At 46.2% G+C, this 22,433-nt stretch overlaps 1 long non-coding RNA gene across 1 annotated transcript in view; it reads left to right on the top strand.

Annotated features, from left to right (window-relative positions):
- The window catches only part of LOC137333386 (uncharacterized), a 67,028-nt gene extending 46,110 nt beyond the window's left edge, over nucleotides 1-20,918 (top strand). Inside the window, exon 3 of the long non-coding RNA XR_010965892.1 lies at nucleotides 20,284-20,918. This is a non-coding gene — a long non-coding RNA (uncharacterized lncRNA). The remainder of the gene's footprint in view (nucleotides 1-20,283) is intronic.
- The last annotated feature ends 1,515 nt before the right edge of the window (nucleotides 20,919-22,433 follow it).

The raw sequence follows: 22,433 nt of genomic DNA, 5'->3' as shown, positions 1-22,433 counted from the left end.
TGTCTGCTGCTCTTGTCCTTCTAGGTGGTAGAGGTCGCGGGTTTGGGAGGTGCTGTCGAAGAAGCCTTGGCGAGTTGCTGCAGTGCATCCTGTGGATGGTACACACTGCAGCCACTGTGCGCCTGTGGTGAAGGGAGTGAATGTTTAGGGTGGTGGATGGGGTGCCAATCAAGCGGGCTGCTTTGTCCTGCATGGTGTCGAGCTTCTTGAGTGTTGTTGGAGCTGCACTCATCCAAGCAAGTGGAGAGTATTCCATCACACTCCTGACTTGTGCCTTGTAGATGGTGGAAAGGCTTTGGGGAGTCAGGAGGTGAGTCACTCGCCGCAGAATACCCAGCCTCTGACCTGCTCTCATACCCACAGTATTTATATGGCTGGTCCAGTTAAGTTTCTGGTCAATGGTGACCCCCAGGATGTTGATGGTGGGGGATTCGGCGACGGTAATGCCGTTGAATGTCAAGGGGAGGTGGTTAGACTCTCTCTTGTTGGAGATGGTCATTGCCTGGCACTTATCTGGCGCGAACGTTACTTGCCACTTATGAGCCCAAGCCTGGATGTTGTCCAGATCTTGCTGCATGTGGGCTCGGACTGCTTCATTATTTGAGGGGTTGCGAATGGAACTGAACACTGTGCAATCATTGCTTTGTTTTATAATGAATTGTCCGCTAAATACCCTCTAGCACCCTATTGGCTTTGGCTTTAGCTCTTCCGACAGTGCAGATCCCTCTTACACTCCAAGCTTCTCGCTGTCCTCCGTGTCACCTATTAATTTTGTATCTGTTTGGAGTTCCAATTGAACGAGGAACGTTTAAATTTCGCCTCACGCACATACAGAGGCTGCATTGAATCTGCATTTATTATTAGTCGAAGAGAAATAAAAGAGAAGACAAACACAATAATCCAAGCAAGTTATTATTTTTCACCCTAACAGCAGCTTTGGCCCACAGCCCTTTGACAATTCCGGCCAAAATATACTTCATACTTGACATTCCACCAGCCCCCACACTCCCCTTCTCACCACCTCCATTACTGCAACTCTCTCACGTAAACACCAGACCTGTGATCAGACATCCTGGAGCATGAAAGTCATCGTCGTTCTTTCATCTTTGACAAGACCCCCTGATAAACCCTATCCAGAGAACTGTGGTGGATTTTCCACCATGTAATTTAAACACACCGAGACGGAGGAGATATTTCCTATTTTCTTCTGTGAGGGCTCGGACTTTATATCAAATTACATGTCATAACTCATTATTGGCTGAGAATGACCCACTGTGATTCTGGTGCGTAGTCGCCTGTAAATGAAAATGTTACCAAGTAATTGCTGTGACTGTTACATAGAATTACACAGAATTTACAGCACAGAAACAGGCCATTCGGCCCAACAGGTCCATGCCGGTGTTTAAGCTGCACACGAGCCTTCTCCCACCTTACTTCATTTAACCTTATCAACATATCTTTCTATTCCTTTCCCCCTCAAGTGTTTATCCAGCTTCCCCTTAGAGGCATCTACACTGTTCGCCTCAACTACTCCTTGTGGTAGAAATTCCACATTCTCACCACTCTCTGGATAAAGAAGTTTCTCCTGAATTCCCGATTGGATTTATTAGTGACTACTGTACATTTATGGCCCCTCGTTTTGGACTCCCCCCCCCACCACAAGTGGAAACGTCGTCTCTACGTCGACGATATCGAACCCCTTCATAATTTTAAAGACCTCGATCAGGTCACCCCTCAGAAACAGAGCCTAGGCAGCTGAAGGCACGGCCGCCAATGGCGGTAGCGATTAAAATCGGGGATGCTCACCGGGCGGGAATTGGAGGAGCGCGGAGATCGCAGAGGGTTGTAAGGCTGGAGGAGGCTACAGAGATAGGGGGGGGGTGGTGAGGGCCATGGAGAGATTTGAACACGAGGATCATTACAGAAGCGTCCCCGGTGGCTTAGCGAGTAAATTCTCTTTTCCAGAGTAAAGAGCCCCAGCCTGTTCAGTCGTACGGGCAAAGAGTCAATCTTGGAATACCTCGGTCAAGTTATTTTTATTCAACCTTTATGAAAATTAGTTTTTCTTGTCAACACGGAGCTGTAATTAGTGATGTGATTTCAATGAAAGTGTTTCAAAACAGGAAACACAATCCTTTGATATTTTCAGTGACCTTCATCTCAGGGCAGGGTTCCATTAGCACTGCTGAAATTGATCTTAGACATCATGGTCCAGGACATCTCTGCTATTCGCCTCAACTACTCCTTGTGCAATAGCGAGTTCCACATACTAACCACTCTCTGAGTAAAGAAGTTTCTCCTGAATTCTTTGTTGGATTAAATTAGTGACTATCTTGTATTGATGGCCCCCAGTTTTGGGAGACAATGGATTTAATTCTGGTCTAAAACCCACAAGAGGGCAATTATCTCGCAGAGGTCACAAGACAAGGGTCAGGAGCGGGAAACATCCCAAACCCAGGGGCATCCAGGTCAGTCACAGTACCCCAACTGGCTGAGGCCTGCAGGGGCCAGCACCACACACCAAGCAGTGTAATTACTTGCTAAGCCACTGGGGACGCTTCTGTAATGATCCTCATGTTCAAATCTCTCCATGGCCTCGACCCCTCCCTATCTCTGTAACCTCCTCCAGTGCTACAACCCTCCGAGATCTCTTTGCTCCTCCAATTCTAGCCTGGTGTGCATCCCCGATTTCCATCGCTCCACCATTGGCGGCCGTGCCTTCAGCTGCCTCGGCCCTAAGCTCTGGAATTCCCTCCCTAAACCTCTCCGCCTCTCTCTCCCCCTTTTAAGATGCTCCTTAAAACTTACCTCTTTGACCAAGCTTTTGGTTACTGGTCCTAATATCTCTTCACGTGGCTCGGTTAAATTTTTGTCTGATAATCGCTCCTGTGAAGCGCCTTGGGCCTAAAGGCGCTATAGAAATGCAAGCTGCTGTTGTTGTTGATATAAGGGTTGCTTTTACCGACTTTACGATTCTGGTGTTGTGCAGCGGCCTCTGAAATTCCAGCACACGATCCAGCATTAACAGAATAAATCTGGCGAGCTGAGGGCTCCAATCAGACGCTGCTCGCCTGTCGAGGCATTACCGTTTTCGGCACGCACCGAGGCCCAGTAGTGAGACCGGGGATTGCGGGGGGCGGGGGGAGTGTGGAGGAGGAGGGGGGGGGGTTGCGGAGGAGGCGATCGTGAGGGGGTGTGAGGGCTGGCTGGTAACGACCTGGAGTTGTTTTTGTGGAGCCAGGGGGGGGGCATTGCTGTTCCAACCGACTTCACAAAATACGCAATATTGGAGCTGGCACGTCGCAAACCCCAACTGGGGCAAACCAATTTAGGAGTCCAGACCTGAAACAAGCGCAGGGGCCTTATTTCTACATTAAATTGAGGCCTGCGATCATATCAGGCAGCCACCAGGGCCGCCTAATAAAAAGGCCCCGACCTATTTAATGGTGGCCCAAACTCCTGTGCGGATCGGGCACAGGCCTCTGCCCTGCTAAATTGCTCCTGAGCTCCTGAACATTTACCTGAGGAAGGAGGAAGCCTCCGAAAGCTTGTAGATTTCAAATAAAAATTGTTGGACTATAACTTGGTGTTGTAAAATTGTTTACAACTGCTAAATTGGTTATCGTTGCACCCGTTTTAGGCCCATAAAAATGGGGGGGGCGGGCAACGATGTTGAATTTAGACCCCAATATTCCTTTGTCCGGCTGTCATCTCCTCTGCAAGGTGCGTAGATACTCCTATTTACAGCAGCCAGGCGCAGGGGTCACATACAATGCCATACAGTGCCAGCCGCCAGTGAATTGCTGGCTTTTATCTGTTGTGTACTGTATACTTTATCATCATTTTCCTGTCACAGAAGTCACATCAAAGTGTTGCGAGGTCCTTCTGAATGTGCAATGCAATCAGAATCTCCATAAAAACTGCAACAGCCCAGTCACTAGCGAAAGACACTGACTCATTATGTGGTCAAACTTGTTGTGAAACTGTTCGACTTGAGTGTTTTTTCTGAGGTGAATGATTTTTGGGCAAAATTTCGATTATGCTGGCTTGGCGGAGGAAAGTATGTTTGTTTCACATTTTGTGAGGCAGTTCGTTGTCTGCGGTGAGGGGAACTGAAAAATAGAAAAAAGATGAAACTACATTTCTATAGAGCCTTTACAGCCACTGTTGTAATGTAGGAAACACAGCAAGATCCCACAAACGGCACTGAGATAATGTCCAAATAATCTGTTTTAGCGATGTAGGTTGAGGGATAAATATTGGCCAGGGCTCCATTGCTCTTCTTTGAAATAATGACTGTGGGATCTTTTAGGTCCAGGGCAGATAGGGCCTCAGTTTAATTTTTCTTTTATGTATTCATTCGTGGGATGTGAGTGTCACTGGCGAGGCCGGCATTTATCGCCTATCCCTAATTGCCCTTGAGAAGGTGGTGGTGAGCCGCCTTCTTGAACCGCTGTAGTCCGTGTGGTGAAGGTTCTCCCACAGTGCTGTTAGGAAGGGAGTTCCAGGATTTTGACCCAGCGACGATAAAGGAACGGCGATATATTTCCAAGTCGGGATAGTGTGTGACCCGGAGGGGAACGTGCAGGTGGTGTTCTTCCCATGTACCTGCTGCCCTTGTCCTTCTAGGTGGTAGAGGTCGTGGGTTTGGGAGGTGCTGTCGAAGAAGCCTTGGTGAGTTGCTGCAGTGCATCCTGTGGATGGTACACACTGCAGCCACAGTGCGCCGGTGGTGAAGGGAGTGAATGTTTAGGGTGATGGATGGGCTGCCAATCAAGCGGGCTGCTTTGTCCTGGATGGTGTTGAGCTTCTTGAGTGTTGTTGGAGCTGCACTCATCCAGGCAAGTGGAGAGTATTCCATCACACTCCTGACTTGTGCCTTGTAGATGGTGGAAAGGCTTTGGGGAGTCAGGAGGCGAGTCACTCGCTGCAGAATACCCAGCCTCTGACCTGCTCTCGTAGCCACAGTATTTATGTGGCGGGTCCTGTTAAGTTTCTGATCAATGATGACCCCCAGGATGTTGATGGTGGGGGATTCGGCGATGGTAATGCCGTTGAATATCAAGGGGAGGTGGTTAGACTCTCTCTTGTTGGAGATGGTCATTGCCTGGCGCGAATGTTACTTCCCACTTATGAGCCCAAGCCTGGATGTTGTCCAGGTCTTGCTGCATGCAGGCTCGGACTGCTTCATTATCTGAGGGGTTGCGAATGGAACTGAACAATATCTCATCACCTCTGACAGTGCAGCATTCCCTCAGTACTGCACTGGGAGTGTTAGCTTGGATTATGTGCTCTAAGTGTCATGTAGTGGGATTATGAACCCACACCCTTCTAACACAGAGGAAAGAGTGCTGCTCACTGGGCCACAGCTGACACTCTGGTCGTACCTCTCCTGGTTTTCACACTTCAACTCGTAGAGAAATGCCGTAAGCAGACAGTGGGAAGAAATGGAGACTGGACTTTTCTTTTCTTTTAGTTACCTTGGCGCCACCCCCTGAGCTATGCCCCACCCCCTGAGCTATGCCCCACCCTCTGAGCTTTGTACCATCTCTGAGGTAGTCGCCACCCCTGGAGGTCAAAACAGCCAGGTGCACTATCTGGTTGACACCTCAAACCCTCAACCACATTCTATCATCTCCGAGCTCAACTTGCCCTCCTAGCTGGCCTCCTTCGTACATACCCCTGTTATTCACCCTCTCGGCTGCTGTAACTTTGGTGGAAGATTGATGGACACCCACTCCACCGCCCGCCCCCACCCCCCCCCCCCCCGCCTCCGCCTCTTACGCATCTAGACGGGGTCTACGACGACTTTCTGTTGAAGTTAAGGCAGCCAATCGGGAGAACCCTCAAGGAAATTTCCGGCCGTTCATTGCCCTGCCTGGTACGAAGACTTACCCACTCCCTCACCCTTGCCATCATCAATCATAGAATCTTACAGCACAGAAGGAGGCCATTCGGCCCATCGTGCCTGTGTCGGCTCTTTGAAAGAGCTATCCAATTAGTCCCACACACCCTACTCTTTCCCCATAGCCCTGCAAATTTTTCCTTTTCAAGTATTTATCCAATTACCTTTTGAAAGTTATTATTGAATCTGCTTCCACCGCCCTTTCAGGCAGCGCATTCCAGATCATAACAACTCACTGCGTAAAAAAAATTCTTTTCATCTCCCCTCTAGTTCTTTTGCCAATTACCTTAAACCTGTGTCCTCTGGTTACTGACCCTCCTGTCAGCGGAAACAGTTTCCCCTTATTTACTCTTTCAAAACCCCTCATAATTTTGAACATAGTTGTTAAATCTCCCCTTATCCTTCTCTGCCTTGAGGAGAATAATCCCAGATTCTTTAGTCCTCTCAGGTGGATGTAAAACATCCCATGGCACTATTTCGAAGAAGAGCAGGGGAGTTCTCCCCAGTGTCCTGGCCAATATTTATCCCTCAACCAATATCACTAAAAACAGGTTATCTGGTCATTATCATATTGCTGTTTGTGGGATCTTGCTGTGCACAAATTGGCTGCCGCATTTCCTACATTACAACAGTGACTACACTTCAAAAGCGCATCGTTGGCTGTAAAGCGCTTTGGGACGTCCTGAGGTCGTGAAAGGCGCTATATAAATGCAAGTCTTTCTTTTCTCTCTTCATTCCCGTTAAGCCCTGTTGCAGCTGTTCTCTAACCCGACTGACCACCTCCTCATCTTCACATGTACGTTTGATTAACCTTTAAGATCAAACTCCTCTGCCTTACATTCGACTAACATTTCTTTCTTTGGCGATGATTGAAAGATTATTTCAGATGCACCGAAACCAGCTTCGATTTGGCAAATAATGAATAACTTTTGAAAGCATTTTTGCAACAGAAATCCCAGCGGAAGGACAACAGACCGAGGAGTGGTGAGATTCTCAGTCCGGTCACAGTGCTCTCACATAATCATTCAGTCGTTCAGTGGGAGACCAGTCACATTTATTAAACGAATGGCTCAACAGATCAAAGAAATAAAAATGCCAGTGGAAAAATAATTAACCCTTTGAGGATCGTTGTAGCCTTTTACCCAGGAGTGAGTTACAGACTGGAATGTTATAAAGGCCGTCAACTAATTAATATACAGAGAATCATAATACCCAGCAATGAGTTACAGACTGGAATCTAATTGAGGGGTTCGGGTGGTTTATATGCAGAATAACAGATACCCGGGAGTAAGTTACAGACTGGAATCTAATCGAGGGGTTCGGGTGGTTTATATAGAGAATAACAGATACCCGGGAGTAAGTTACAGACTGGAATCTAATCGAGGGGTTCGGGGTGTTTATATATAGAATAACAGATACACAGGAGTGAGTTACAGGCTGGAATCTAATTGAGGGGTTCGGGTGATTTATATATAGAATAACAGATACCCAGGAGTGAGTTACAGGCTGGAATCTAATCGAGGGGTTCGGGGAGTTTATATGTACAATATGTAGATGGCACCCCATCCAACACCCTAAACATTCACTCCCTTCACCACCGGCGCACTGTGGCTGCAGTGTGTACCATCCACAGGATGCACTGCAGCAACTCGCCAAGGATTCTTCGACAGCACCTCCCAAATCCGCGACCTCTACCACCTAGAAGGACAAGAGCAGCAGGCACATGGGAACAACACCACCTGCACGTTCCCCTCCAAGTCACACACCATCCCGACTTGGAAATATATCGCCGTTCGTTCATCGTTGCTGGGTCAAAATCCTGGAACTCCCTTCCTAACAGCACTGTGGGAGAACCTTCACCACACGGACTGCAGCGGTTCAAGAAGGCGGCTCACCACCACCTTCTCAAGGGCAATTAGGGATGGGCAATAAATGCCGGCCTCGCCAGCGATGCCCACATTCCATGAACAAATAAAAATAATATAGAAGAACAGATACCTGGGATTGAGTTACAGGCTGGAATCTAATCGAGGGGTTCGGGTGGTTTATATATAGAATAACAGATACCCGGGAGTGAGTTACAGACTGGAATCTAATCAAGGGGTTTGGGTGGTTTATATATAATAGAATAACAGATACCCAGGAGTGAGTTACAGGTTGGAATCTAATCGAAGGGTTCGGGTGGTTTATATATAGAATAATAGATACCCGATGGTGAGTGACAGGCTGGAATCTAATCGAGGGGTTTGGGTGCTTTATATATAGAATAACAGATACCTGGGAGCGAGTTACAGGCTGGAATCTAATCGAGGGTTTCGGGGGTTTATATAGAGAATAACAGATACCCGGGAGCGAGTTACAGGCTGGAATCTAATCGAGGGTTTCGGGGGTTTATATATAGAATAACAGATACCCGGGAGTGAGTTACAGGCTGGAATCTAATCGAGGGGTTCGGGGGATTTATGTATAGAATAACAGATACCCGGGAGTGAGTTACAGGCTGGAATCTAATCGAAGGGTTCGGGGGGTTTAATATATAGAATAACAGATACCTGGGAGTGAGTTACAGGCTGGAATCTAATCGAGGGGTTCGGTTGATTTATATACAGAATAACAGATACCCGGGAGTGAGTTACAGGCTGGAATCTAATCGAAGGGTTCGGGGGGTTTAATATATAGAATAACAGATACCTGGGAGTGAGTTACAGGCTGGAATCTAATCGAGGGGTTCGGTTGATTTATATACAGAATAACAGATACCCGGGAGTGAGTTACAGGCTGGAATCTAATCGAGGGATTTGGGGGGTTTAATATATAGAATAACAGATACCCAGGAGCGAGTTACAGTCTGGAATCTAATCGAGGGATTCGGGGGGGTTTATGTATAGAATAACAGATACCCGGGAGCGAGTTACAGGCTGGAATCTAATCGAGGGGTTTGGGTGGTTTATATATAGAATAACAGATACCCGGGAGTGAGTTACAGGCTGGAATCTAATCGAAGGGTTTGGGTGGTTTATATATAGAATAACAGATACCCGGGAGTGAGTTACAGGCTGGAATCTAATCGAAGGGTTTGGGTGGTTTATATATAGAATAACAGATACCCGATGGTGAGTGACAGGCTGGAATCTAATCGAGGGGTTTGGGTGCTTTATATATAGAATAACAGATACCCGGGAGTGAGTTACAGGCTGGAATCTAATCGAGGGGTTCGGGGGATTTATACAGAGAATAACAGATACCTGGGAGTGAGTTACAGGCTGGAATCTAATCGAGGGGTTCGGGGGATTTATATATAGAATAACAGATACCCGGGAGTGAGTTACAGGCTGGAATCTAATTGAGGAGTTTGGGTGGTTTATATATAGAATAACAGATACCCGGGAGTGAGTTACAGGCTGGAATCTAATTGAGGAGTTTGGGGGGTTTATATATAGAATAACAGATACCCAGGAGTGAGTTACAGGTTGGAATCTAATCGAGGGGTTCGGGTGGTTTATATAGAGAATAACAGATACCTGGGAGTGAGTTACAGGCTGGAATCTAATCGAGGGTATCAGAGGGTTTTATATATAGAATAACAGATACCCGGGAGTGAGTTACAGGTTGGAATCTAATCGAGGGGTTTGGGTGGTTTATATACAGAATAACAGATACCCAGGAGTGAGTTACAGGGTGGAATCTAATCGAGGGGTTTGGGTGGTTTATACAAAGAATAACAGATACCCGGGAGTGAGTTACAGGTTGGAATCTAATCGAGGGGTTCGGGTTGTTTATATATAGAATAACAGATACCCGGGAGTGAGTTACAGTCTGGAATCTAATCGAGGGCATCAGAGGGTTTAATATATAGAATAACAGATACCCGGGAGTGAGTTACAGGTTGGAATCTAATTGAGGGCATCAGAGGGTTTAATATATAGAATAACAGATATCCGGGAGTGAGTTACAGTCTGGAATCTAATCGAGGGCATCAGAGGGTTTAATATATAGAATAACAGATACCCGGGAGTGAGTTACAGGCTGGAATCTAATCGAGGGCATCAGAGGGTTTAATATATAGAATAACAGATACCCGGGAGTGAGTTACAGGCTGGAATCTAATCGAGGGCATCAGAGGGTTTAATATATAGAATAACAGATACCCGGGAGTGAGTTACAGGCTGGAATCTAACCGAGGGGTTCGGGGGGGTTTATATATAGAATAACAGATACCCAGGAGAGAGTTACAGGCTGGAATCTAATCGAGGGGTTCGGGTGGTTTATATATAGAATAACAGATACCCAGGAGTGAGTTACAGGCTGGAATCTAACCGAGGGGTTCGGGGGGGTTTATATATAGAATAACAGATACCCGGGAGTGAGTTACAGGCTGGAATCTAATCGAGGGGTTCGGGGGGTTTATATATAGAATAACAGATACCCGGGAGTGAGTTACTTGAAGTGTTCGGATGGGTTCCGCTCCCGTTCACTACCCAGTGACGCTTACTGGGAACTGCGTGGGTGTTGGGCAAGGATAGGATCAGACTCAGAAACAGCATCTTCCCCATGTGCAAATAGTTCACCGACACCCAAGTCTGAATTTTGCGATCTATGTTATTTTAACGCCATTGTTAACCCATTAATTTTAAACAGATAGGAACATCGGAACATAGGAACAGGAGTAGGCCATTCAGCCCCTTGTGCCTGCTCCGCCATTTGATAAGACCATGGCTGATCTGTGATCTAACTCCATATACCTGCCTTTGGCCCATATCCCTTAATATCTTTGGTTGCCAAAAAGCTATCTATCTCAGATTTAAATTTAGCAATTGAGCTAGTATCAATTGCCGTTTGAGGAAGAGAGTTCCAAACTTCTACCACCCTTTGTGTGTAGAACTGTTTTCTAATCTCACTCCTGAAAGGTCTGGCTCTAATTTTTAGACTGTGCCCCCTACTCCTAAAATCCCCAACCAGCGGAAATAGTTTCTCTCTATCCACCCTATCTGTTCCCCTTAATATCTTATAAACTTTGATCAGATCACTCCTTAACCTTCAAAACTCTAGAGAATACAACCCTGATTTATGTAATCTCTCCTTGTAACTTAACCCTTGAAGTCCGGGTATCATTCTAGTAAACCTACGCTGCACTCCCTCCAAGGCCAATATGTCCTTCCGAAGGTGCGGTGCCCAGAACTGCTCACAGTACTCCAGGTGCGGTCTAACTAGGATTTTGTATAGCTGCAGTATAACTTCTGCCCCCTTGTACTCTCGTCCTCTAGATATAAAGGCCAGCATTCCATTAGCCTTCTTGATTATTTTCTGCACCTGTTCATGACACTTCAATGATCTATCTACCTGAACCCCTAAGTCCCTTTGGACATCCACTGGTTTTAACATTTTACCATTTAGAAAGTACTCTGTTCTATCCTTTTTTGATCACATTTGTCTACATTGAATTCCATTTGCCACAGTTTTGCCCATTCACCTAATCTATCAATATCGCTTTGTAATTTTATGATTTCATCACTTCCAGCATAAGCTTGAAGCCAGTTGGAGAAATCCAGGCCTCACTTTGTAGGCTCAGGCAAGAAGAATTGTTACTTGAGCCATGTGTGGGAGATTGTCTGGTTCCCAAGGGACTACGAACCAGCAGGGAGAGGAGGGGAGACAACGGACAGGAAAAGGAGGGGGAGAAATTGCTCTCCCACTGGCCTGATGTGTAATCACAGTGAGTCATAAAACCAGAGGATCCCAGGTACAAGTCCCAGTCCACATTGACTGAGCCACGTTCAGCCAGGAACTACAATCAGCATTGAGCTCTCCTCCACCATCAAATCCCTACACTGCTGTTGATCTCAGTGTTCTGGGGCTAGGGAGGAGAGTCAAACCCAGGATTCTTGCTCCTCATGGCGATCCAGTGGGAGCTGCTGGACGTCAAAGACTGAGTTCATCTGTGAGGCCCTCCACAGCCAACCATCCTGCTGACGCTCACGGTTCAGCCTAATAGATGGAAGAAGGTCCCCTTTGGCCTGATACCAGAGGGCTGTGAGCACCTGCAGAACAATGCCCCAGCAAGAGCCAGCACTTTCAGGAGAGCTAGCGCCCATCTTGACCTGGTATTTGTAAACGACGTAGAAAATGTACAGAAAATGGAAGTCATGCACACTTGGGGGACGGTTACCCCAGAATGATTAAATTCAACATATCCTGAGATTCATAACTCCCAAAGATCAGAAGCCAAGTCTATATTTTTCAAAGGGTTAATTTCAATGAATGAGGGAGCCACTTATAAAAATTGACTGGGGGATGTTGTTCAATAATACTTCAGCAGAGGATAACTGGAATACCTGTAAAGGCATAATGCTGAGCATTCTGGATAAACACATGCCTCGAACCAACAAACTCAGGATAAATATGTGTTATCCTAAATGGATTAATAACCAAACGAAAGGTGAAAAAAGAGGCAATATAACTTCTACGGATCCTGCAGGGAAAAAGGGGTTAAGGTTAACTGGAATGGAAGTAATAATGTGTTAACAGGGTGATCAGATGAGCATGGAGAGACCTTGGAAATCGTACAGCCACGTCCGCAGAACATAACCCCAAGAAGTTCTTTCAGTCCTTCCACTGTAAGAGGACAGTCGGGGAATAACTGAGAACTGTAAATGGGCTTGAAACAGAAGATGGTCATAAAATAGCAAATATTCTGAATGATTGGTTCCTGCAAATAATCGTAAGGAAGGTCATGAGCAATATACACTTCCTAAACCAACCTGAGATAACCCAGGATAATTAATGGTGATTAATAAATGAGATGGAAGTCCCAAACAACAACAACAACAAACAAACAACAACAAACAACAACTCGCATTTATATAGCGCCTTTAACAGAGTAAAACTTCCCAAAGCGCTTCGCAGGAGCGATTATGAAACAAAAATCGACACCGAGCCAAATAAGGAGATACTAGGACAGGTAACCAAAAGCTTGGTCAAATAGATAGGCTTTAAGGAGCGTCTTAAAGGAGAGCAAGGTAGAGAGGCGGAGAGGTTTAGGGAGGGAATTCCAGAGCTTAGGGCTTAGGCAGCTGAAGGCACGGCCGCCAATGGTGGATGGGCAATAAGCCAGAATTGGAGGAGCGCAGGGATCTCGGAGAATTGTAAGGCTGGAAGAGGTTACAGAGATAGGGAGGGGGCGAGGCCATGGAGGGATTTGAAAACAAGGATGAGAATTCTAAAATTGAGGTGTTGACGGACTGGGAGCCGATATAGGTCAGCGAGCACAGGGGTGGTGGGTGAATGGGGCTTGGTGCGAGTTAGGAGTAGCAGAATTTTGGATGAGCTGCAGTTTACAGAGGGTGGAAGGTGGAAGACCGGCCAGAAGAGCACTGGAATAATGGAGTCTAGAGGATACAAAGGCATGGATGAGGGTTTCAGCCTCAGATGAGCTGAGGCAGGGGCAGAGACTGGCGATGTTACGGAGGTGGAAGTAGGCGGTCTCGGTGACAAGTGTGAAGTGCTGTGCTTGGGTAGGAAAAGTGAGCAACATATGTGGTCCATGAATGGTGCTGAGGTGGCTAAGGATGAAGTTCAAAAAGACCCAAGAGTCTTGGTAGACTCAACGGGTTAGAAATTAATGATGGGGCAGTGCAAAATGGGCAGTATCAAATCCACCACCTTCTCAGTTCCATTGTCCAATCGAACTGATCACCGAGAGGGACGTAAAGCAGGCGTCCGATGCGATACCGTCCGTTTAGAGCTTATATCCAAGACGAATTTCTATCTCAACATGTCCAATTAATGCAAAGGAGCAGTCACCGAAGCCAGTAGACTGTTGGCTACAGCCAAAACAGTCAGAGGTAGTCATGGTCAAACCGTACAGTGCTCTGACCAGACTGTGCCTTGGGAAATATATCCAGTCCTGGTCACTGAGACACAAGGGAGGTGTTCAAAGACCAGAGACAGTGCAGAGAAGAGCCACAAGGCTGACCCCTAGAACTTTCGAAATTGACGGGCAGGTAAAGGCCAGCTGGTCCATCAAGCCTGTCCCACACACCACGATGGCCGGACCATCATGACTAAACACTTAATCCCTCCCCCACCCACCCCCACCCTCCCCCGTCACCCCCACCCCCCCCTCACTCCCACCCCCCTCAGCCATGTAATCTCCAAAGAGAGGCAAAAAAACCAGAAAAAACCCAGGGCCAAAAAGAGAAAAAATTCCTCTCCGTCCCTCTCAGGCGATCGAAACCAGTCCAGGAGATCACGCGGACCGAGTGTTATCTATAAAGACACTGACCTTCTATATGATGCGATCTCTGCCCCAGTCAGGAACCGATCCAGCTCCCTCTCGAAGGCAGAGAGTCGGCACCCACCACACCAGCCGGGCAACACATTCCAGAGGCTCACTGCTCTCTGGGAAAAGAGGAACCGCCCAACTCCCAGTCTATTCCTCCTCTTCCATAGTCTAAACTCGTGTCCCCTGGTCCTCCCCAATCTGTTAAACTGGAATAATCTATCAATAGGGACACTGTCCAGCCCTTTAATGATTTTATAGACCTCTATCAGGTCACCTCTAAGTCTACACTGCTCTACAGTAAATAGACCAAGGTCCTTGAGCCTATCGGAGTAGCTGAGGTTCTTTAAGCGAGGAATCATTCTTGTGCCTCTCCTCTGGACCTTTTCCAAGGGCCATGATATCACCCACCATGTGGGGGGATTGAAATTGGGCCCAGTACTCCAGATACGGTCTGACCAGCGACCTGTATACTGTCAAAATGGTGTCCTTTGATTTCTACAGAGGAAAGACAAGGGAAATCTGGTCCTTTTAGCCTAGAAAGGAGGCAACTGAGAGGTAAGCTTATTGATATATATGCTAGTGAATAGTATGGTAAAGATAAATCAAGAAAAGTACTTTAAATTAAATAGTGAGAGTAGGACAAGGGAGGCCATGGGTTCAAAGTAGTAGAAAGTAAATTTAGGACTGATATCAAGAAATGGTTTGGAGAACAGAGAATTGAGCCAGAAACTGCTTTAGGCAGATCATGAGCTTCTGATGATCAGGAAGTTCTTCAAACAGAGAATAACCAACACATGGAATGGACTCCCAGATAAAGAACTGGGGACAGAAACCCTGGAAGTATGTAAGAGCCCATTGGATATAACAATGGAGAGGCTTTAGAATCAATTCTGGATGGGTGAACTAAGATGGGCCAAATGGTCTTCCTCATCTCATAGAATCATAGAATCTTACAGCACAGGAGGAGGCCATTTGGCCCATCGTGCCTGTGCTGGCTCTTTGGAAGAGCCATCTAATTAGTCCCACTCCCCTGCTCTTTCCCCATAGCCCTGCAAATTTTTCCTTTTCAAGTATTTATCCAATTCCCCTTTGAAAGTTACTATTGAATCTGCTTCCACCGCCCTTCAGGCAGTGCATTCCAGATCATAACAACTCGCTGCGTTAAACAAATTCTCCTCATCTCCGCATCTGGTTCTTGTACCAATTATCTTAAATCCGTGTCCTCTGGTTACTGACCCTCCTGCCACTGGAAACAGTTTCTCCCTATTTACTCGATCAAAACCCCTTCATAATTTTGAACACATTTATTAAATCTCCCCTTAACCTTCTCTGCTCTGAGGAGAACAACCCCAGATTCTCCAGTCTCTCCACATAACTGAAGTCCCTCATCCCTGGGACCATTCTAGTAAATCTCCTCTGCGCCTTCTCTAAGGCCTTGACATCCTTCCGAAAAGTGGTGCCCAGAATTGGACACAATAATCCAGCTGAGGCCTAACCAGTGTTTTGTAAAAGTTTAAAATTTGTAAATTGTTGCGATCTGGAGTGGGGTAGGGGGGGGGGGAAGGGGGGACTGGAAAACACTGGCAGGAAAGTACTTCTCTTTTTTTAATAAAAGTTTTTCCTCTTGAACGAATGTCAGTACCGCACAGACCCTCCAGCTTATGGGGATGTGGTGATTGCTGCATGATTAACATTTGTTGCTAATTAAAAGGCATGAATCTGTCAATTAGCTTATTTTGATTGAATAGATCCCATCGTATGCAATACTTTAAATACATTAACAAATATCGTGTGTAAACAACTAGCTCGAAATTAGAATGTTAATTAAATTTTTCATACCCGGGGTATATTTAAATTAGATTTTAAGATAATAGTTTTGACTCTTAATGTGACAAAACTATTGAGCTATGAAAAGCCGAGGGCTTCAGTGATTCAGTGGTCTTATCATAATGAATTATTATTTAAAATATTCTTTTTAGCTTTTCATTAATACAATTGTTCTATCTGAAGTCGAATGCCCAGGGTTGAGCTCCCCTGAAAGTGCAGCCGTTAAATTTAATGTCCGATGTGGAACTGAGCAGGAAAGCCTCAGGTTCTGGCCCTGGTTCCCCGCTGAGTTATTTGATCTCAACTCAAGGCAGCGTTGAGGGAACATCAACTGGGCTGAGTCCCAGAGGCAAAGGGAGGCGATGAATCAGTCAGGATTCTCACCCCGATCGCTATGCAGTGACTCCCTGCTGGAAGGTTCAAGGTGCATGGCTGCCGGGTGTGGGGGTCGAGCTCAGCCGTGATGCGTTCCATGGTCATCCACAGCAGCCCCCCCCCACTCCACTGTTGATGCTCACAGGTATATAGAATGGCCTCTTGGGCAAGATACCAGGGAACCGTCGTAAACTGTGGAACTTCACCGCAGCGCGGGTCAAGGTCTTCAGGAGAACAGGGGAGGGAATTGGGGAAATGGGGAATTAACCCAATAAATGGGCCCACCGATTCCTTGAGTGAAGGAGTTTCTGCTGGAGATTTCAAGGTTGTGTGCGGAGAGGAGGGGCGAGAGATCGGGGAAAGGGAAGCGCTCCATTTGGCACGAATAAGTTGAATCCACCAGAGAGAAGAAAAGGTTTGCAGAGAAAAAAACCTCTCCGTTGGAAAAATTATTGAAATATTAAATGATATTTGGACAAAAACTTGCAAAGCTGTCTTAAAGGGGCATTGTCCGGGGTTATGGGAATGGATGAAAGGACAAGAATTAGAAGAGCAGTGTGTCATTTTTAGGGTTAAGGTGTGGTGAGGTTACGATAGGGCTAAGGGTTAGGATTAGGGTAACGGTTAGTGTTAACCATTAGGGTAAAGGTTAGTGTTAACCATTAGGGTAAAGGTTAGGTTGTAGTGCTCAGGTTAGCTTTCAGGTTAAGGGTTAGAATTGGCGTTATGATTTAAGGTTAGAGTTATGGTTTACTATTTATGGTCAGGGTTGCTCTTAGAGTTAGGGTTTATGGGTTTTGGTTAGCATTTATGGCTGGGGTTAGGGTTATGGATTATGATTAGGGTCAGGATTTAGGATTAAAGGTGCAGTTTGAGTTACGCTTTCAGCTAGGGTTCCAAGTTATGATTGGAATTCGGGTTACAATTCCAATTAGACTTTGGGGTTAATTAAGGTTAAGATCAGGGTTAGGATTCAGGTTGGGTGTGGGGGTAGGATAAGACAATGGAGAAAGGTTTGCCAGCTGAGTTTTAATGAAGACTGCGCCCTTTTGAAAAAAAGAATCAGTGTGAGCATCTATCCCTTAATGGGGAATCTTCCTGTTGACTAACAAGAGAGTCACTCGCCATTAAACTCCCCCTTAGCAGTTCATAGTTAAGCAAGTGCCTCACACCATCCCCAACAATGAGATTCTGTTTTCTAAAAATACACTTGGTAAAATAAAGGAAAATACGATTCAGATGTGAGGCAGTCAGTGCCACTGAAAATCTATGCAATTATAGTGCTCTCAAAACATCCAGAGTGCTTTATAACTGCTTATATATCTGGACGTGACATGGAATGTAAATATAGTCCCAAGAGGGTCAAACAAAATAGTTGAATTTAATGCTCTCAGGACACAGTTTCTGCATCACTGAACTTGGCAACACTGTTCCTTTCTGTTCCTTCTGAAGAAATGCCATTCACAGCGTGTTGTATTCGGCTCCATTAAGACATGACGCTGTTTTCCTTGGTTTGTCAGATACCCCAGTGCTCGCTCTACGGCCGGCTGCTGTCTGTGGGTTCGTTTGGAATTTACCTTCATTTCGGAGTCTTCACGTCTGACTCTTGCGTTTTTTGAATTTAGCAAATGGGGATGAGGGTGGAGAAAGTTGGGGGAAAAGTGTTCATTCCTGGGGAACTCAGACACAAGTCTCCATTAGACTGTCTGGGGAACTCAGACACATGGGCAGACACAAGGGACGAGGGACTTCAGTTACGTGGATAGACTGGAGAAGCTGGGGTTGTTCTCCTTGGAACAGAGACGGGTGCGAGGAGATTTGAGAGAGGTGTTTAAAATCATGAACGGTCTAGACAGAGTAGATAGAGAGAAACTGTTCCCATTGGCGGAAGGGCCAAGAACCAGAGGACATAGATTTAAGATGATTGGCAAAAGAACCAAAGGTGACATGAGGAAAAACTTTTTTACGCAGCGAGTGGTTATGATCTGGAATGCACTGCCCGAGGGGGTGGTGGAGGCAGATTCAATCACGGCCTTCAAAAGGGAACTGGATAAGAACTTGAAAGGAAAAGATTTGCAGGGCTACGAGGATAGGGCGGGGGAGTGGGACTAGCTGGATTGCTCTTGCATAGAGTCAGCATGGACTCAATGGACTGAATGGTCTCCCTCTGTGCTGTAACCTTTCTATGATTCTAAATAGACTGTCTGGGGAACTCAGACACGTCTCCACTTGCCTGTTTGTGGACTGAGACATAAGCTTCCACTAGACAGACAGACAGAAAGAAAGAGAAAAAGAAATAAAGAAAGAAAGAAAGAAATTGCATTTAGATAGTGCCTTTCACGACCTCAGGACATCCCAAAGCGCTTTAGACCAATGAAGTACTTGTGAAGTGTAGTCACTGTTGGAATGTAGTCTGGGGGCTCAGGCACAAGCCTCCTTTAGAATCAAACACAAACTTTGACTAAAGCTGCATATACAATCACATCAAGTAAGGGAGGAAGCAGGCAGCCCTTTGAAGATACCGGAGAGTTCATTTTATGAAGGCTGCTACACGAGGAGCAGAACGCAGAATTAATTCCCTCGCCTTCCCCTCATTTTATTCTCTTCTGAAGGCTCTGACTCAGGCTGGGGCCCACTTCCCCAGCAGCCAGCAGTCGTCAGGCCCCGCACCCAATTGGCCATTCTTATTGTGTGCTCTTGGGCAGTGAACGTTGGTGAACTATTTGTCCAGTGCTGCTCGGGGAAGCATTGCACAATAAAACGTATAAATGGGAGCACCAATAAGAACATAATAAATAGGAGCAGGAGTAGGCCATGCGGCCCCTCGATCCTGCTCCGCCATTCAATCAGATCATGGCTGATCTTTGACCTCAACTCTACTTTCCTGCCTGATCCCCATATCCCTGGAGTCCAAAAATCTATCCATCTCAGCCTTGAATATATTCAATGACTCAGTATCCACAGCTCTCTGGGGTAGAGAATTGCAAAGATTCACAACCTTCTGAGTGAAGAAATTCCTCCTCATCTCAGTCTTGAGTGGCTGACCCCGTATCTTGTGATTATGCCCCCATTTCTAGATTACTAATCCTTATTGCTATCAAGAGACTGCTATGAGAGAGATATGTGTAACTTTGGGTAAGTCTAGGATTATGCTCGGATGTGATGGTCCCTGCAGTCAAATAGCCTGTCACCAACACTCACTGCATGGGCTGACACAGACCGGAGGGCCCTGGTGACTATGGAACCTCATCCCAGGGAGCAGTCAACACCTTGAGGAGAGCAAGGAGGAGGAACTGACAGGAAAATGGTCAGTCAACACTCTCCTGGGCAGGGCCACGCAGAGAAAATGGGCATTTGGGCAAGGTACTGAAGGGCAGTCGATGACTGTGGAACACAAGAACAGAAGCAGGCCATTCAGCCCCTTGAGGTTGTTCCACTATTCAGTTAGATTTTGGCTGATCTGTATCTCAACCCCATTTACCCGCCTCTGCTCCAGATCCCTCGATACCCTTACCCAACAAAAATCTATTGACCATAGTCTTGAAAGCTCCAATTGTCTCTCAGCATCCACAGCCTTTTGGGGGGAGAGAATTCCAGATTTCCACTATCCTTTATGTGAAAAAGTGCTTCCTGATTTCCCTCCTATACGGTCTGGCTCTAATTATAGGATTATGTCCCTTCGTTCTTGATTTCCCCACCAGAGGAAATGGTTTCTCCAAATCTACCCTATCGGATCCTTTTATCACCTCGATCAGATTGCTCCTCAATCTTCTAAACTTGAGGGGGACCAAACCCCAGCACTGGGGAGAGGAAGGGGATAAAATGGAATTAAAAAGGAGGCCATGGTGATGAGATCCCATCTTGAAGGATTTAATGGTTTAATTTTCCTTTACAGGATTAATGACTGCGTTAATGGACGTGACTGTGTTGAGCTGCACGCTGCCAAAGACTCAACTCCTGGACTTTCACATTTCTTAGCTGGAAATCCTGAAATCACTATTTGTGCAGATTAAAAAGTCTGAAGCAACTAGTGGGATGCTGTGTTGTGAATCAATCTGTCACTGGAGGAATGCTCAGCACTGTCCAACATCCTTAATAGAGATGAGCAGACTCAAGCCAAGTGATGTCATAAGGGAAGCATAAAGAGGTCTTGAGAAGTAGTTTTAGAAGCCAAAATCTCCCCTCGCGTCAATGGCAACTAAAGGCACTCGTACATTCGGGCAAATCCGTCTGCAATTTATCCTGGGTTATCTCATTTAAAATGCTAAATAGTTGCCCGAAAATCAGTTTGTTAATAATATCGATAGACTGTGCAAGGAAAAAAAGAGAAAGCTTGGATTTATGTTGCACCCTTCACGTCCTCAGGATGTTTCCTACATTACAACAGTGACCACATTTCAAAAGTACTTCATTGGCTGTAAAGTGCTTTGGGTCGTCCTGAGGTTGTGACAGGCGCTATAGAAATGCAAGTTCTTTCTTTCTTCAAAGCGCTTTACAACCAATGAATTACATTTGGAGGCCAATCACTGTTATGTAGGCAAATGCAGCAGCCATCTTGCACACAGCAAGATCCCACAAACAGCAATGAGATAAATAACGAGCTAATCTGTTTCGGTGGAGGGATTAATGTTGGCCAGGATACTGGAAGAAATCCCTCTGCTCATCTTCCAATAGCACCATGGGATCTTTTACATCTACCTGAACAGGTGGACAGGGCTTTGGTTTAATGTCCCCCTCAGTATTGTACTGAAGTGTCAGCCTAGGTTATGGAAACATAGACAATAGGAGCAGGCCCTTCAAGCCTGCTCCACCATTCGATATGATCACGACTGATCCTCTATTGCAATACCATATTCCTGCTCTCACCCCATTATGGGCTATGGTGGGGCTTGAACCCACTACCTTCGTAACTTCAATAGGCAAGCGTTCGACTAACTGAGCCAGAGGTGCGGTTGGACTCTCAATGGCCATGAATTTGGGGATTGGTTTCAGGTGCGAGATCACCCAGCGAAGGTACTTCTCACACCACTTCTGCTTCACACCAGCGGCTCTCTGGTTGCGATCGTAACAAAGGTCAAATTAAAGTTTCACTTTAAGAAGTAAAACTTTAAGAAGCCCCCCAGACAATCTGCTGAAGCACGTTTAATGATATTAGCTGGCTGGCACTTCCAGCAAGTTATAGCGCAATAAATAATGCGATCTGAAGGGTGAGGGAAAAATCCAATTCACGTCGTTCGCCCCAAATGCAGCAATTTCTGAGCAAACACCCACGATGACAGGGTACGAAGGGAGAATGGGAGCCGAGGAATTACTGTGCATGATATCAGTGGTCAAGTGATTCATGTTTCCTTATGACATTCCTTTGTCTGCTATTTTAACAGGGGCATGAACCCTGTCTCACTAAAATAACAGACAAAGAAGTTTGATACAAACCTGTTAATCATTTGCAGAATAATATTGCACAAAGCTCGACACCATCCAGGACAAAGCAGCCCGCTTGATCAGCACCCCATCCACCACCCTAAACATTCACTCCCTCCACCACCGGCGCACTGTGGCTGCAGTGTGTACCATCCACAGGATGCACTGCGGCAACTCGCCAAGGCTTCTTCGACAGCACCTCCCAAACCCACGACCTCCACCACCTAGAAGGACAAGGGCAGCAGGTGCATGGGAACAACACCACCTGCACGTTCCCCTCCAAGTCACACACCATCCCGACTTGGAAATATATCGCCGTTCCTTCATCGTCACTGGGTCAAAATCCTGGAACTCCCTTCCTAACAGCACTGTGGGAGAACCTTCACCACACGGACTGCAGCGGTTCAAGAAGGCAGCTCACCACCACCTTCTCAAGGGAAATTAGGGATGGGCAATAAATGCCGGCCTCGCCAGCAATGAACATATCCTAAGGATATATACCAGAATATCTCTGGTATTACCCATGGCTACCTTTCCCATGAATCTTTGCTTGGGTTACGAATGTTATTTCTGTTTACTGTCACTTGTAAATTGTTTGGTAAATTGTTTGGTAAAGTTGCCCTG

Source organism: Heptranchias perlo, chromosome 16 (assembly GCF_035084215.1).
Source record: "Heptranchias perlo isolate sHepPer1 chromosome 16, sHepPer1.hap1, whole genome shotgun sequence".
Lineage (NCBI taxonomy): Eukaryota > Metazoa > Chordata > Chondrichthyes > Hexanchiformes > Hexanchidae > Heptranchias > Heptranchias perlo.
The sequence above is the reverse complement of the archived record's forward strand: the minus strand, read 5'-3'. Positions and strand labels throughout refer to the sequence as shown.